General features: G+C 39.6%; 1 long non-coding RNA gene across 1 annotated transcript in view; it reads right to left on the bottom strand.

Moving 5' to 3' along the window:
- LOC108876968 (uncharacterized) overlaps positions 1-16364 on the bottom strand; it is a 79368-nt gene that overhangs the window by 28108 nt on the left and 34896 nt on the right. The gene's annotated exons all lie outside the window — the stretch shown is intronic.

Genomic DNA, 16364 nt, shown 5'->3' with positions numbered 1-16364 from the left:
CACCAAACATCATTTCTTGTTTATGGGCCTCTCTGGTGCATCTGTGTAGTAGTATTGGTGTGGAAACAGATTTATGGTTGCTAAATTTGCAGGTGATAAAAAGGAAAAGAGTGGCCAGTTGGGGCACTAACTCTTGGCTATTCACATGTTGACTCCCGTGCCGGGTCTCCGGGGACCCTTCTCTCATTGTGCGGCAGACACTCCATGATTCCACATGACAAACTGGATTGTTCCTCGAGTGAGTCCTGCTGAATTATTTTGGTCCTTTCGATTGCATCTCCTACCCCTGAGATTTTCCTCCACTGTTGCCTTTGAGCCATAAGCCTCAACAGCCACTGTTGTCGATACTCAATCTGTTCTGTAACCCCTAAAGCTGATGAAATGTGCTAACAGGGGTTTGTTTGTTTGTCTCCAGGAGGGGGGCCAAGGGAAAGAAAATGGAACAACAAGACTCTTTTGACAGTTCCATTTTTTCCAATGTTTTGGAGTGAGGGATAATCATGAAGTATGGATTGGGTAGGGGAAAGTTATTACATTTTGTTGTCTTTATCCTTGTTTGAGTTGTAAAAAAAAAAGGTCAGATTGTTCCAAACATGGTTCTTTTCAGTTCCTGGGTTTATCCTCAACTCTGACTCCCTTTCTTTCTAAGTGTGGGAGAGGAAAAATCGGTTTTCTCACTTCTCTTGGTCGTGTATCTCTAAATCTTCAGTGTAATTTTGACAAACACACAACCCTCTCCCGTCTGGCTGAAGTGTTTCTTGTGTGTATTTACTTTATTGGTAATGCTGATTGGGATGGGGTGGTCTTATGAAACTCAAATACTGCAGCTGACAACGCAAATACACATGAGAAAAAACCGGTGTTAAAAAGATCAGCCCACAATCCTTCTCATGTCCTCGAGCAGGTGTCTTCAGGATTTTAGTATCACATCATTCACATCAACAAATGTGCTTGATGTGTGAAGGGCAGTGTGTGAATTGGAGTACATCAAAAAGCATGCAGTGTTTTGGAATTTTTAAGAGTTTGCTTCTTTTTTTTTTCAGAGCAATGCACTACTAAGATTCTATTGTCTAAATTCTGCATATATTATATATATATATATATATATATATATATAGCATCATTATCAAAAGATGACAACATTTACTCTTTATCCTCACTTGGAACATTTGATTAAAAATACCAGTTTAATGGGTTTATGATAAGCCAATTTTATCATGTCTTCCTGATCCTCCTTCTGCAGCTGACATTAATATATAATTGACAGAAATGCACTCCAGACCATTACTTTCATAAGCTCTTAAATTCATGCCATGTGCCTCATTATGCCAAGGAATGACTTGTCTGTAGGTAATCGTGAATAATGGCCTTTCAACTTCTTAACTGTGCCCTACACAAATATTTACCATATTGACTTATCACTTGTCACTTACCATGCATTTAGCATTTGACTTTTATCGTCCATTAATCTATCAATGCGTCCATTAGGGACACTCAAGCATTCGGTAGCCTCTGCACACTCCAACGGGCCTATTAGCATGTCCTTTAATGGGAAACATGTTGCAAACACTAAGCATGAGCTATGCCACTCAGAAGCCTGAATGTGCTGTCAACACTCTCTTTAAACTGTAGATTTGCATAGTGGAGTCTTTGTGCTTTCTCTTCACCGCTTCTTTTTTTAAAAAATTATTATAAAAACGGTCTTTGTGCATCTACAAGTCCCTGAAGGAGCATCTGCAATGGCTATGACAAAGGGTGGCAAATTTCGATTCCATCCCTCTTTACATGCAGATTCCTAAATAACAAAAGATTATAACTAAATGAAAGTGTGAAGAAGACCTGGGTAAGCAAAGCTGCACAATCCCTTTGATCCTATTATGTATTACAAAAGCTTAATCAATATCTAATCAAGGGGAATACAGCATGCCATGTCTTACAGAGCTCTTTGTTGTCAGAGGTGAGGTTGCCATGGTGACTGGACAGGTGTGGGGAGCTTAGGCTGCAGAGGTATTGATGGAAATTAAGAAGCATTGATGAGACTTGAAGATGCTGGGATTGAAAAGGGAGATAATTAAAGAGAGGGGATGCAGTGGGAGACGTGGGGGAGGAGGAGACAAAAAAGATTTAGGCTGGCGATACAGGAGGTGATGCAGACAGGTGTAACTCGGACGTGTAACTGTCTGTCCACACTGTTTTCCACTGGAAGAGCACTAAGTGTATTTGCTAAGACTTCCACCCCATACCACCTGTACTACAGAGTAGAATTTAGAGCAACTATGCTTAATGAGACACACTGAAGTTACAAGTGATATTAAAGTTTGCAATTTCAAGGATGTTTTCTTTACCTTAACACTTCCACTGTACTTGTTTATTTGTTATTTTTTGTTTATTTTACTTTATTTATTTGTTTATTTTTCAAGAGCAACCTGACAAAGAAAACTACACTTGGTAACCATTACATCTGCAGATAAATACTAGCAAAACACCACAAAGTATTACAAAAGCATGCATAATGCACATTTAGAAAGTAATTTTATTCCAAACTAAAATCAGTAACCCCATTTAATGCAGTGGACCTTATTCCTATTAAAAATATCTGGCCTTTCCAGAGTCATATTTCACAAGGTTAAAACAGTTCATCTACATTTACCTAACTTTACCAATTGCATATATTCCATAAATATAAAATGAAATGAGAACACATAGGGATCACAGGGGCCTCCATTTTTATATCTCAGTTCCTTTCCTTTCCTTCCTTTCTTTCTCATTTCGAGGTAATTCACAGGGTGGTAAAATTGTAACAACAGAAGATAAAGCGGGTGAGAATGAGAGTGAAAAAAAAAAAGAGGCACCAAAATATCTGACTCATGACCGACCTCGGTAGAGAAAAGATGATGTCACCGCAAAGCACAGGCTGTGCTCCAGAATGAAACTTGTCTAGTGGCGTATCAGCACTCCGTGTGCTGCTCAACCCTTGACTTGTCTGAGTGGCAGGAGTCCAGCAAGTCCTGTCCATCCTGGCCCTCAGCCCTGCCCAGTCCCACAGAGAGCTGTCTGTCAACACCTGATTAACACTTGAGATAATAGGTCATTAAAGTTCCCCTTCAATCAATGAATCCAATCGAGTAATCAAGGCCGAGATTGAATGAACCCAAACCAGCGTGGAGCCTGGTGGGAGCAAAGAGCCTTTAATCAGTATTGGAGTGAGAGTGTTGCTTTCATCTGTAGATGTATGCAGAATAACACTGCTGTGGTTAAACCCCGAAACTGCAAATTTTGTTAGTCTTTTTTTCACGTTGAATTGAAATCACTTTTGTGGATCAGCATTTTCAATCATTTTAATAAACCAAGGGCAGCTTTTGTGGTTTGTGTTTCATCAGTGGTAAGTAACCTCAACATCCCCTCTTCTCTTAAAAGGTTTATATGACCCGCAGACACCTCACGCTGTCCAAAGCTCTGTGACGCACACATCCCACTCTATACCCCCCCTTTGCTTCTGTGATGTATTAACTCTGGCCTTTGTTTAAATCTCTCTTGGTATTTGGCAGGTCAGTGTTGTTTAACCTGCCACCTTTCAGCTGGGAAATTTCATCCATTCTCATAAATCACACTGAAGTGTCATTATTTTCTGATTACTGTCTTAATCACACAGATACACAATTATTGCTGCTTATAAGCGTTGCCAAATTACCACACATGGATAGTTACTAATTTCTGAGATATGATACACACGCATGCATGTTTTATTGGAGTATCATATCATATGTTCAATCACAGTTTGTAATAATTACGCACAAGTATTATGTTACGCAGCTGCACCCAGCATTATGTGAGGGTGCCCGTGCATGAGGAGCTCATGCGCATGCACAAGGACTTGAGTGAGTAGCCATTGCGTGCTGACAGCTGAGCTGAGCTGAAGTGAAAGCATGAAGCCCAGTGACAGAGAGAACAGAGGGATCAAGCATTATCATCAAAAACGAACTCCAGTGCTCCCTACTGCGGCCTCACAGCTTCCTCCAGTCAAGCTGTTCGTTTGTTTGTTCGTTTGTTGTGTCAGTACGGATGGTCCGTCTTTTTGAATCAATGCACTTTTCAGATTCCATTACTTGATGGGAAAAGAGATGAGCAGAGGGCAAAAAAAAAAAAAAGTTGAGATAACAACAGAAAGGTGAGGACACCATCTTTTTTCATCTTTATAAATCAGTATTCAGATCACTGATTCTTAATATCTGATTCACATCTTCATTTATCTTTATGTCTGAGAAATTCATCAAGCCAGAATCACATTAAAAAATTCTACATCTATCTCCTGCTTTCCTATTACGTCACCTTACAAGGAAAAGAGGTATCCAGACATGCATTTCTCCCACTAAATTCAGCTATGGTTTGTTGCTGTAGGAACTGGCACACATGATGCCAGTGTGGTTCATAAAAAGACATATCACTGCAGGGAAGTGTGCCTAATTCTGCTCTGAGAGTACCTCTCGTAAAGAGACATTGTGGCTAGCCTACTAATAGAGCTGTGAGGGGAGAATGATGCAACTCGGAGGCAATGCTTTAATTTGCCCTTGGTTTCGCACACGCGTCTAGGAACAGCCACTCTGTTCCAAAGCTGATTGGCCCGTTTACCTTTAGACATGGGCCAACCACTAGCCTCCGAGGTATGAGGTAGCTGGATTTAGCAAGTGTTCAATTTTGTTTTGCTGTGTTCCTTTTCGGCCCTGGGTAGGTCAAATGTGGCACTATGCAATCACTATAGTTGTAGGTGTAATGCTGGAGTTTTTTCTGTCCCTTTACATTCCTTTGCACATATAGGGCTCTTTGCCTTCCACATTACTTTTAAATCTTTAAAGTTCATTCTTATCAAAAGATGTTTGCAGTTCAGTCCACTGGGTCCAGAATGCTATTTGTATCTTAGCAACCTGTGCAGCAACAGAGGAAGATCAGAGAAGCTACTTATTAACCTGTTGCTATGACTACGGTGGTAGGCAATAACTCAGAAGATGCTTTAACCCTTTCTCTCTAGACTGCCACCCCCGATCAACAGACAGACGGATAATGTTCTGAACATTTGGTGGAGGGAAGAATAAAAGCCTGCATAGTTCCTTTCCGTGTGTATCTGATTTCATTTCTTTTTTCCTCCAACTGTATTCGACCTTGTGTGTTTTGAGACAGTGTGTGTGTTTCTGTGGTACATCCCCAGCAGAATATGCTTGCTATACAAACCAAAGGAAGTCATAACCCGTGCACCATCTCGATGAGAACAGAAACAAAGAACAAAGACATTCCTTCTTTTATTTCCCTCCTCCAAGTTGCTGAGAATACTTTACTGCATATGCATAGATGTAGCACATTTGATACAAAGTCTCACAAGCCCAATCAATCTGACGTGCCCGCGTGAAAGGGTGCAGATGTTTCCATTTTTTTGTCTGTATACCTCCAAACAGGGACGCTGTGCTGTGACAAATGCTTCCCGAACGCGGGCTGAAGCGTGAGTGTGAACTGATTTGAATTGATGTTATTCCAGGAGAAATCAATGCATTTTTTTTAACAGCTGCAATTACGCCCCTCACGTCAATTCATCAAGAGATTTGCATGAGGTAATTGTTGGCGCCACGTCTACTGATGCATTTTTATTACATTTCAATTAGGAATTGAATCCAATTAGGGAAGTCATTCCAATCAACCAACAGGGGTCTCTGCTCAAAGCAAAGCCTACAGTATGAAGAGGCTGCTAAGCTGAAGGACAGATACTGAGCCAGAGGTCCAGCTATTGTTTAATCCACAATGCATTTTTAACACAGTAACAGAAAGTGAAAGCAGTCTTCCAAACAGTAATAAAGCCTTCTGCCACCCTTGTACTTTAACACATTTTTTCATAATATGTTTATTTTTTTCAGTGCTAAAACACAAATCATAAACTAATAGGAACTTAATTAATTTCTGCCTTTTTTTAATGTCTTTCCTTTTGTTTGGATTTTGTTTGGGTACATTAAGACATCAAAGCAATCACACTGGGCAGCCAACAATTGAGATTTCAAATTCATTAACTGTCATTGATAATAACAAACTGTAGAGCATTTTAAGTACTTTTCTTATGATTCTTTAATTGCGAAAGTCCTGAATGAAATTAAATAAAACAGAGACATGAGGGCACAGAAAAGAAATTCAACCAACTCTGACAAAATGTTTGTCAACTACAAATGATACTACAGTTTTAAATCTAACCACTGTCAGTCAGTAACTGATATGAGCTAATTTTTGTTTGTGATCATCTATAATTTCCCTCACTTATACCCTCACAAGAGATCAAAAGCCTAACCTCAAACTAACCCTGATATTTGCTCCCTCAACAGATGACACAATATCAGTGAAATACACACACAATAACCCAACCTGAAAGGAAAACTCACAGGGGTGTTACACACTGTTTATTTGTTTGTGAGAATTATCTTCCTAATAATATTGTTAGGAGCGATGGGCACAGTAGAGCAGCGCTACCTATTCAAAGGAAGCTGAAAACCTGAGGTTTGAGGTTGGTTTCTCATTCTATGACATCATATTAATATCCTTAAAAAAAAAAGTAGTGAAAACTTGTCCTGAGGTAGACAGAGGAGAGGGCGATGGTGGCTATTTTGGCTTGCAGAAGCACTGTGCCTTTGATCTCAGAGCTAAGTGTGTCGAGTAGTTGTGTGCACGGTGCTACTGCCCCCTGGGGGAGAGGCTGGGCATAATCGGTGCTGAGAGTGGCAGATGGCTCCTGCAGCTCCAGCACCAAAGAACACTCTTTCTATCTAGCAACGAGGAAACTCGTGAGGAGTAAGTACTCCCATGGGTTTCTATCATCACCATACTAATCGGATCAGCCTTAGAAAAAAATGACAGCTTGTGTAACTCAGGTGGTTATATGGCCACGAGCACTAATAAACAGAGAGCTGTTACTGTCTATGCATGCAACATCTGTGGGAATATGTGGAGACATCTAACAGGTCCAGCATATCCAACAACTGGATTTTAAAAAAAAGTCAGAATCATAATTACGGTTTCAAACTGACAAAAACATGTATCATATTTGCATTGCAAGTATTACAAACCCACTGATTATGCTAGTGTGTCACTTATGTCAAAGAGAAGACAAATAACTTGGAAAAGCTGGCCATACTAAAAGTTTCCATCTTATCATGTTTTTTCTTCAGTTTTCCCCACTCCCCTGGAAAGAAAAAAGCCTGTACACAAAGGATTCAGTGATTGAAGTCATCAGTAGAGCTTTTTTATCTTTCTTTTTTTAACATGATAGCAGGCTTTTCAAAGAAAAAAGTAGATTCCCCATCTTCCTCTCTTTTCCACTGTCACTCTTGTCTTTCACATGCAGCACAAATGCACACACACATACAGAAAGAGACGCACACAGAAACACGCAGAAACACGCAGAAACAGACACACTAAAACCTAGCTTCGGCAAATGGAGGTGTGCAGATTGCCCACTTAGACTGTTACATTAGCCCTTTTTGTGTTTACTTTCCATTCTCCACTCTCATTTTCAGCCTTTCTTCTGCGCTCTCTTTGTGCCTCTGCTCGTACAGCCTCTGTCAGGTGTGTGCGTCTATTTCCTATCCTCATTGTCCTGTCTCTTGTCATCCTTTCACCCGTCCCTCATCTCTCTGCCATCATCAAGGACCCGGTGGCCTCCTACGTAGCGCTAGTGGAGAGAAGGGTCTGTATCTCGGCAACGCACCTAGCAACCGTTCCTCGTAACTATGGATTATAACCTGTTGCCAAGGGAGACAGAGATGGAGGATTGATTTTTTTTTTCTTAGGGATGAAATTCAAAGTGAATTAGAGGCATGAATAAACACTGCACCAGGACAGGGCACACTAACATTTATGAATGGTGGCTTTATTCATTTATGTTTTTCATCTTTGAGCTTTATACTTTATCTTGATATAGATTAACAAAGATTAGCTGCCAAATTAACACAGAGGCCTGTTTTTAAGATATAAAGTACTTTCTATGGGATACTCTGGTGATAAATAGTTATATAACCATTAACGTCATTCATTTGATATTGGTAAGTTGTACTGCAATTAAAAAGTAGTTTTACAAAAGAGCCTTGCTAACTATACACCCATTTAATCATCAAATTGTGAGTCATTTGGTGGTTTTAATCTTGACAAATTAAGCACTAAATATATTTAAAGGGGACTGTATTTGTATTATTTGTAAAATACTGTGACTTTAAGTACTTGAAGATTTCTTTTTGTATTGCATTATTTATTTATTTCATTCGTCATTATTTCTGTCCTCCTCTCTAAATTTCCAATATTGGTAATTATTTAAATAAATAATCAAAAGAAGATGATGTAGTAGGACTTAAGGTTCATGATTTGTTTTCTTTGAGATACACACTAAATCCACTGAAAACTGGCACGCAAGTTGACTCACTGTTAGAAAAAGAAAACAGAGCTCTAATAAGAAAAGGGGGAGGACATACACATTCAAAAACACACCGACAAAGTCCCTTCTCTCTCTTCGTTTTGGTGCTTCTCACCCATTCTCTCTATCGCCCACTCTCTGATGAGTGCTTTTACATGGCCACACAAACTCGTCATTAAACTAACCCACTATTTTCCATCACCTCTGAGCTAAATTACCACACTCTGCCTGGCATCCTGTGGACCAGCTTGTGGATATGAAAGCCCACAATTCCCCTGCTATCACCTCTCTGGGCTCTCGCAAGCGCACTAATGATAGCCTGCCACCGGAGAGCTGGTGGAATGGAGCCATAATGTCCTTGGAAAGTGCAGGATGGTGAGCATGCTGTGGGAGAGGGACCTGCTCTGTGTCAGGCTCACTCTCTCTCTCCTCGTGCAGACAGCCTGCATCCTCCGGCCTCCGTGTTAATGGGCAGGTCCTAGCTTGAACCCTGATGGCTGGATGCTTGTGATAGGGGCCTGAATCTGACAGAGGTCCATGTCATTAACTTGCCAGTGTTCAACTGAGAGTACTAATGTCCACATGCATTACAACACATGCACACACACACACACAATCCTATATAACTCCAAGCTTCTATGGTCTTACGTCAGCTACAGTCATTACTGAACATCCTCAGCTACCTATAAGAGTAAATGCAGTGCACTTTGGTAACAACATACGTCCAGTACAGTACTATATACACGTCTGCCTCCATCGAATTTTACAACTGTGCTAGATGTTGTAGTATGCTAGCATTAATTCTCCACTGTTTTATGATATTCACTACATACTTTTTAAACTATACTGAGCTATACTGTATTGTGCTATATTGTAGTATTAGACAATGCTCACAGTAAACAGTAGAAGTAATTCATTTTAATTGCAAATTGCTTTCAATTTCAGTTAAAATATGTTTTGCTGATTTACAATATTTAAAATAGTGGTTCAGTCTTTTTTTGTGTTTTTTTTTTTTGTTGTTCTTTGTATTTTATAATTATGATAGTATGCTAAGTATGGTAGTATGGTACAATGCAGTACTGATTACTATATTGAACCATATCATAGTTTACTATATAGTTCTATACTAAACTATTATTACTATATGGTTCTATAAGTGTGAATTGAAAAAAATAACATCATCATAACATCATGGCTTTATCCCAATTTTGATAGGTTACTAAATACACAGGTGTACAAGTTGAAATATTTGGATTCTATTTGTATTCGCTGTGAACCACAACATTAAAACTTCTTACACTACCACTATTTATACTATGTGTGTCTATGCTATATTATGCTTTTATTACTATGCTATACGCCATGTTATTAGCAGTATATGATCCTATGTGTTGTGATGTACCACTGTCCCCCTCACACTGCAGTCTCATCAAAGATCATGATTGACTTTCATCTGTATCCTGGAGACAAAGGGGGAGTTTCAGGCAGAGGAACCCTGAGTAGGTTTGGGCCCTGTGTCTTGCTCAAGGACACTTGGCCAGAAAAAGAAACATGACCACACAAAAGACAGTGACTGGAACTCTCTGCTGCTCTCCAGAACTCCCACTGAGTTAGGGAACAAACTGATCTTAGTGTTTCATAATCTAGCTGAAGTGATTTTTCTTTTAAGCTGTTACTGCCTATTTTTGTAGTTTAAATATTGCATGATTTGTTATTTGTTCATATTCATTTCTTACAAAAGCAAACTGTTCTGTGAGGACTGGGGATGAGTGTCTCACTTTTCTTACAGCAAAGATAACCAAACAAAACCATTTTACTTTTTGAAAATAGAAATCATTCCATGCCTGGTTAGTAGGGGGCTTTTGTAAATAGCCTGTCCAGAAACAAACATTAGCTATTGTGTTTATTTTTTGTCTCTGAAACAAAAGAGAATTACTGAAATTTTACTTTCCATTCATATTAGGACACAACACTGCAAGAAAATATTTTTGTTGATTGAAAAAAAGAAATAAAAATAGTAAACAATACAGAAGCCACAGGTCTGTTTCAGGAGCCACAGGTCTGACTTATCCAAATCAGTCTCAGTGATTTATCACCACCTTGTGGTTGCTGAAGGGTACAAGCTGAAATAACATTTACTATTATTTAAAGAAAAAAAACAAACTACATACTTTTTTGTACTCATATGAAACAAACAAATATCTGATAAAATGAATGATCTGCCCAGCAAACACATCCACCTTTTGTGTAAACCTGAGTGGGTACATAAAAGGCGAGTTTAAATAATCACTTTCATTACTAGCACAATACTTAATTCATTGACATTAAATTAGAAACTTTGATACATCATTTGTATTTTGTCCAATGTACTGTGTGCAGTGCAATGTAATGTAATTAAAACTGCAGTAATTGTGGATTCCGGAAAACAAGCTCACAAATTGCTATGTTTCGCCTTTTAAAAGTAGAGTACTTCATTAATAGGTGCACTCATGGTCAGCAGACAATAACTGTCTATCTACATGTGAATCAGCACAAACAGAGTACTGACCACCTATTTCCTCTACCAAGATGTAATATGCCCATACACCACATGAGGGCAGTAAGAGTCTGTAGCAGACAGAGTGGACAAAGTACAGCAAAGCCCTCATGGGAACAAAGGATTAGTTGGTGGTCCAGCACAATCAAAAGACTGTTGTATGTAAATTGTGTAAAACCACTATGGGAGAGGAGGGTTAATGCCAGTCTGATTTCATGCCCAGTCAACCCACAGCAAACGGACCTCAAGCCAGCAGACCCATGGCTGAATAGTTATGGGGAAAAAAGGTCATTGTAAAAAGTCAGCCACTGACACAAAATCACTTTTCTCTGCAAATGTTTTGTTTGTGCAGTTTTCATTTGGGGATATCTTTTGGCCTTGGTTCCTTGTCTGCAGTGCTGTGCTGAGACATAAGGAAACATTGACTGTTGCTCAAATATTGTACAACAAACAGCAGCTGACAGGTTAAAGTTGTCAGCTGGATAGTTAGTAAAGAGAATCTCACCATGGTGGTCAGTACTGTAGTGATCACTGGTTAGATGTTGGTCTTGCCTTCAATGCAATTTCCCAGTCATAAAAAGTCAAATTATGATCCAGGCAAACACATTTCCATTCCAGTCAGACTATCAGTCACCTGGGGACAATGGGAGCTTTGCAGTGTGGGTGAGTGAGTAGGTAAATAATTTGGGAGAGGAGATAGGGACACAATTAAACTGACACATGTAAATGTTGGCAAAATGGGATGCATGGAGGAGAGGGAGCCTTCTCAAGCAGTTAATTGATCAATTATGTAAACAGAGGCCACTCCTGGAGAGGTGTCGTAGAGGGGCTGGAGAATGGGTGGGAGATAAGGAAAGGTGCTAATGACTCAATCTGTTGGCTAAAATATGAGTCTGGAGATGATAATCCAGCAGAAATGGTTGTGGTGAGATATTGTAGGAACACCTGGTGGTCAGTGTTAATATATTGGAAACCACGCCAAATGTTAGTATTATGGGATAGTGTGTGTGTGTGTGTGTCAGAATAGTATTCAGGTTTAAAACTAAAAACATGTTTTAGTTGTGTGCAGATGTGAAATGCTGTACATTTGTTATTTCATCGTCCTGTGTTCATCATGTTCTACATAAACATTTTTGACCTCAAAAGAATAATATAGTATGGCTGCTTCTTTAGCTGTCAGTGCACTGGCTGCAGGAACTATTCAATTCAGTTCATTCTCACGTACAAAGCAACATGTTTGTGGAGATACAAATGCTTCGGCCTTTGCAGAGGCTCGCTGGCTGAATGAGGGGAGTTGTTCACACACCAGATCCCACAGCATGAAATTCTGTAATTGGTCTAAAATATCACAATTTGCTTTTGCTGCCTTGTGGAAAAGCATTTCTAGTTCTGCTTCCTGCATCTCTGCTGCCGTGGAGTTTTAAATAAACCAACAACACAAAGCCTCAATGAGTAAGTAGACACAATAACAAGAGAACCTTACCAAATACCGTGTGGTAATCCAGCAACACCACAAACTACAGCCTGATATATTACCATAGAGTTGAATCAACACCTCTTTGACATAGCAACATAAACTATGTATACTATTAGCCTCACAAACCTGGGGTTTATTGCAGGGCTATTAAATTACACTGGATAAGATGATACAGGTCTTCCTGCATTATGTATTCTTATTTGTATGCAGGTCAGCTGTGGTTTGATTTCAGCCAAATCTGGCCTCTTTAAACACATGCTGCCACCTTTAAATGGGTCTTCAATGTCATACTGCTCTAAGTTATATCAGGCTGTGTGGAGTGTTTTATGTTTTAATGTGAAGGCCTGTCTTCTTATGCCCTTTGTTGCTGTGTGAAGTACTTTGTCAGACCTTTTTGCTGAAAGTGCTGTACAAATAAAATTGACTTGATCTGACTTAAATATAAATGTGCAACACAGACAGTTCTGTTCCAGTTTGAAGATTAAATGTCTTTGACTTTGGCTTACTTCGATCATATCTTGCCTCATAATGGGGCCCTGTAAAAGTGCATTATCCCCACGCCTGGGAAGAGGGTAATACACTGACAAGAGACACGCTCTGATGTTTCTAAATGTGTGGAGTAAGTGGCGCTGAACGAGACGGGCTCCAGTGCTGACAACCAGGTGGACAGGTCCCCACCCTCATTCCCTCCGTCTTTCATTTGAATAATGCATGCTAATTACCTACTTGCCGAGAGCAGAACTGTCACCCCACGGGCCTCAATAGACATTTCCATGCACATACAAGCACACATACAGACACACACACTCACTGGCACACATACACACATACAGTGGCTGTCACTGCAGCAGTTCTACTCACCTCCTAAACACTGGCACATTTACAATAGAAACTTCAGAGAACCTAGTTGATAAACTTGAGGGAATTCCTTTAACAAAAGCACCTGTCAAGGCAGTATGTAGGCTAATGATAGACTACATCCACCACTCTGCTGGAAAAGCTGAGCATGGCACTTCTTATGCTGCACTACCGAACAGCCATTTTTGGTCAAAGAGATTGACAGCAAGGGTGCTACTTTATTCAAGTAAAAGCTCTGCTGCTTTGATTAAATATATGTTAACAGTAATCTCATTACATAAAAGCTTACTTAAACGTAAAAAGTAATTTCCTACCTCTATGTGTATGGTTTAAATTTTTGGCAACTCCTAGTGAGAGTGTCAAAAAAGGTTCTACTACTAGGAGTGACAAACTTCCCTTTCCCCTTTTTTCCTTATTCCGTAAATGGTTATCTTACAATATACCCCAAAAAAAGAAAACAAGAACACATACTGTAAAAGGACAAGGAAACACACGTCACACACATTCAGAGTCCCATGGATCCCATTCACACATGTATAAACACACCCACAAATGAATATATATGTATACTCTGGCTCTCTCCCACGCATACACTCCAATACATACACTTCTGTGTAATATAGCCTTAGCACGGGACTAATGCTTGTACCTTTGCTGAGTTCCACACCACTTACAGTATACTGGGGGAGCTCAGAGGTTTTTCATCCCATTCATTTGAGGCTTGGTTACACAGAAAAATCCTCAGTTGGCTAAACCTGCAATTCCACTGATGAGCTTCCTGGCTGCATACCTAATATGGAGGTAAATCTGGCAAACTGTGTGAGTATGTTTTTATGAGTTTATTGTGTGCACATGTGTGCATGCTTGCAGACAAATATCGCCAAACAAAGTTGCCAGCACTTGCTTCTCCAACTTCCATTCCCACAACAGAAACTGCGGCAATCTGGGACTAATTTGACCCTCCTGCCTGTGTGCCTGTGAAAGGCCCGACATTGGTATGCAAGGCATGGTGCGTCCTCAACAATAATTCGGGGATAAAATCAATGATGCTGCCAGTGAACGGCCCATGGTTTTTACTGGCTCCATCAGTGACTTTGGGAGGGTGTGTGTGGCTCTCTGACACGGAGGTTTGACAGATCTTCAACAGCTGTGTTGGTGGAGGGCCATGTGCGGGTGGGGATGAGGATGTTGACAAGGCTGTCCATTAAAGCTGCAAGTGACACACGAGCAGCACTAAAGCTGGTCTGTCCCAATCCCTGTCATCACTGTTACCAGTTTGCTGCTGTGGAGGGTTCAGCCCCACATTAATGGATTCCTACTTGACGGATTCCACTTGATCACATCTCAGTTGAATCTCCATTAAGATGTCAACGCAGTGGTTAATGTATCTGAGATTTTTCCCTTCGTCCTGCTAAACCGTTATTTATGACACTTATTAGGAAGCATAACCCGGCCATCAATTAATGTCCTGCAGGCATGCTAAGCAATTGGGCCCACTGGCGTCGGACCAAATGTACTGGAACGTCCATTAATACTGCAATCCACACACAAGTGCTCACATTCAAATGAGCACATTCAGAGACACACAAATGCTCCTCTGTCTGCAAAGCTTTGCATACACGGACATTTGCAGCTTTCTCAAGTTGCACTTTATACTGCATTATAAAGGTGAGATACAATTTTAATGTGTTTTTCCAACATAGGTTAATCATTTTTACTCAGTATTGGTAGAAAAATGTTGACATAGCATTTCATTTAAAGAAGCATTTTTCAATTAAAATTAGCATGTGCTTAAAAACATTGCTTTCTGCTGCAACAAAATGTGCAATTTCCCGATTCAATTCAATATTTATGATTGTTTATTATGTAATTTCACATCATGATCTAATTTAGCCAGTTGTGAAGGAAAATATATCCACACCACTTCACATACTATGAGAAGAGTAAAAGGTCCATAGTTTAAAGGTCAGTTGATGAGATTGCATGCAGTGAAATGTCAAAAATCAGTGAATTTTACTAGAGTATGGCGTATGGTGCCATTTTGACACTGATTGCAAGAAAGGTTAATACACGGACAGTGAAATGCCTGATAGCAGCAAAGTAATATGACATTTTAAGAGCATTTAATACGGTATACTCTCTGACTTTACCATTTAATCTTTCTTCAAGTATCTGCGAAGTTAAATTAAAATAGGAATTTCAAATGTTTTTTAAAAAATGTATTAATCTATCTTATATTTACTTGAAGGCCTCTGGAAGTGTCCTTATCACCTCATTTACTTTTTAAAGCAGAGCTAATGTTAATTGTCTTCATCATGCCAGAAAGCAATAACAGCAGTTTGTATTTAGAGTATTTCAGGCACGCTGAGCCGTCTTACAGACGGACCACAAGCTGTAAACCACATGGACTGACATAAAAACAATGGAGGGATTTTGTGGGTTACACAGACTCATCAGGGCATATGAAAACACAATTAAATATGGTGACTGACATTACCATATCATGCTATACTTAACTGAACTTTTGTTTATTTATTCTTTTTTTAATCTTTGGTGGTCTATGTAGAAACAGCACATGAAAAAGAAAAGATGAGCTGGATCGGTTGAGATGGCAACGACATCTCAGCCATCATACATACCAAAAAGGGCCAGCTGAATCAGAAAAAGGGGGGAAATTTGTCACAGCAATGGTTGCTATGATCAAATGATGAATTTGCCAAAAAAATTCCAGACAAAATGAGGTTTGGCTTTGTAACACGAGTCAGAGTGTCCATTTGCAAATACATCAGTTTCGATTTGCAAAAATAAAAGCTGTAACTCTTTTCCTGCCTTGTAATCCAGTGGTTTTTGCTCGCAAACAAAACAAAACAGACAAAACTGGGGGGGTAAAAAAAAAAAAAGATGGGGGTGTTTTGAGAAATGATTCCTCTAAATCCACTTCCTCCACTGTAAATGCAGTTACAACTGTGTGTTCTGCAGACTCAATACCTGTTGTTGTTTGCCATTTTTTCTCACACAGACAGCAAGGAATAAGTTATAAAGGTAACACTGCCATGGCT

Source organism: Lates calcarifer, linkage group LG2, assembly GCF_001640805.2.
Source record: "Lates calcarifer isolate ASB-BC8 linkage group LG2, TLL_Latcal_v3, whole genome shotgun sequence".
Lineage (NCBI taxonomy): Eukaryota > Metazoa > Chordata > Actinopteri > Centropomidae > Lates > Lates calcarifer.
Note: the sequence above shows the minus strand (reverse complement) of the source record. Positions and strands in the feature narration are given on the sequence as shown.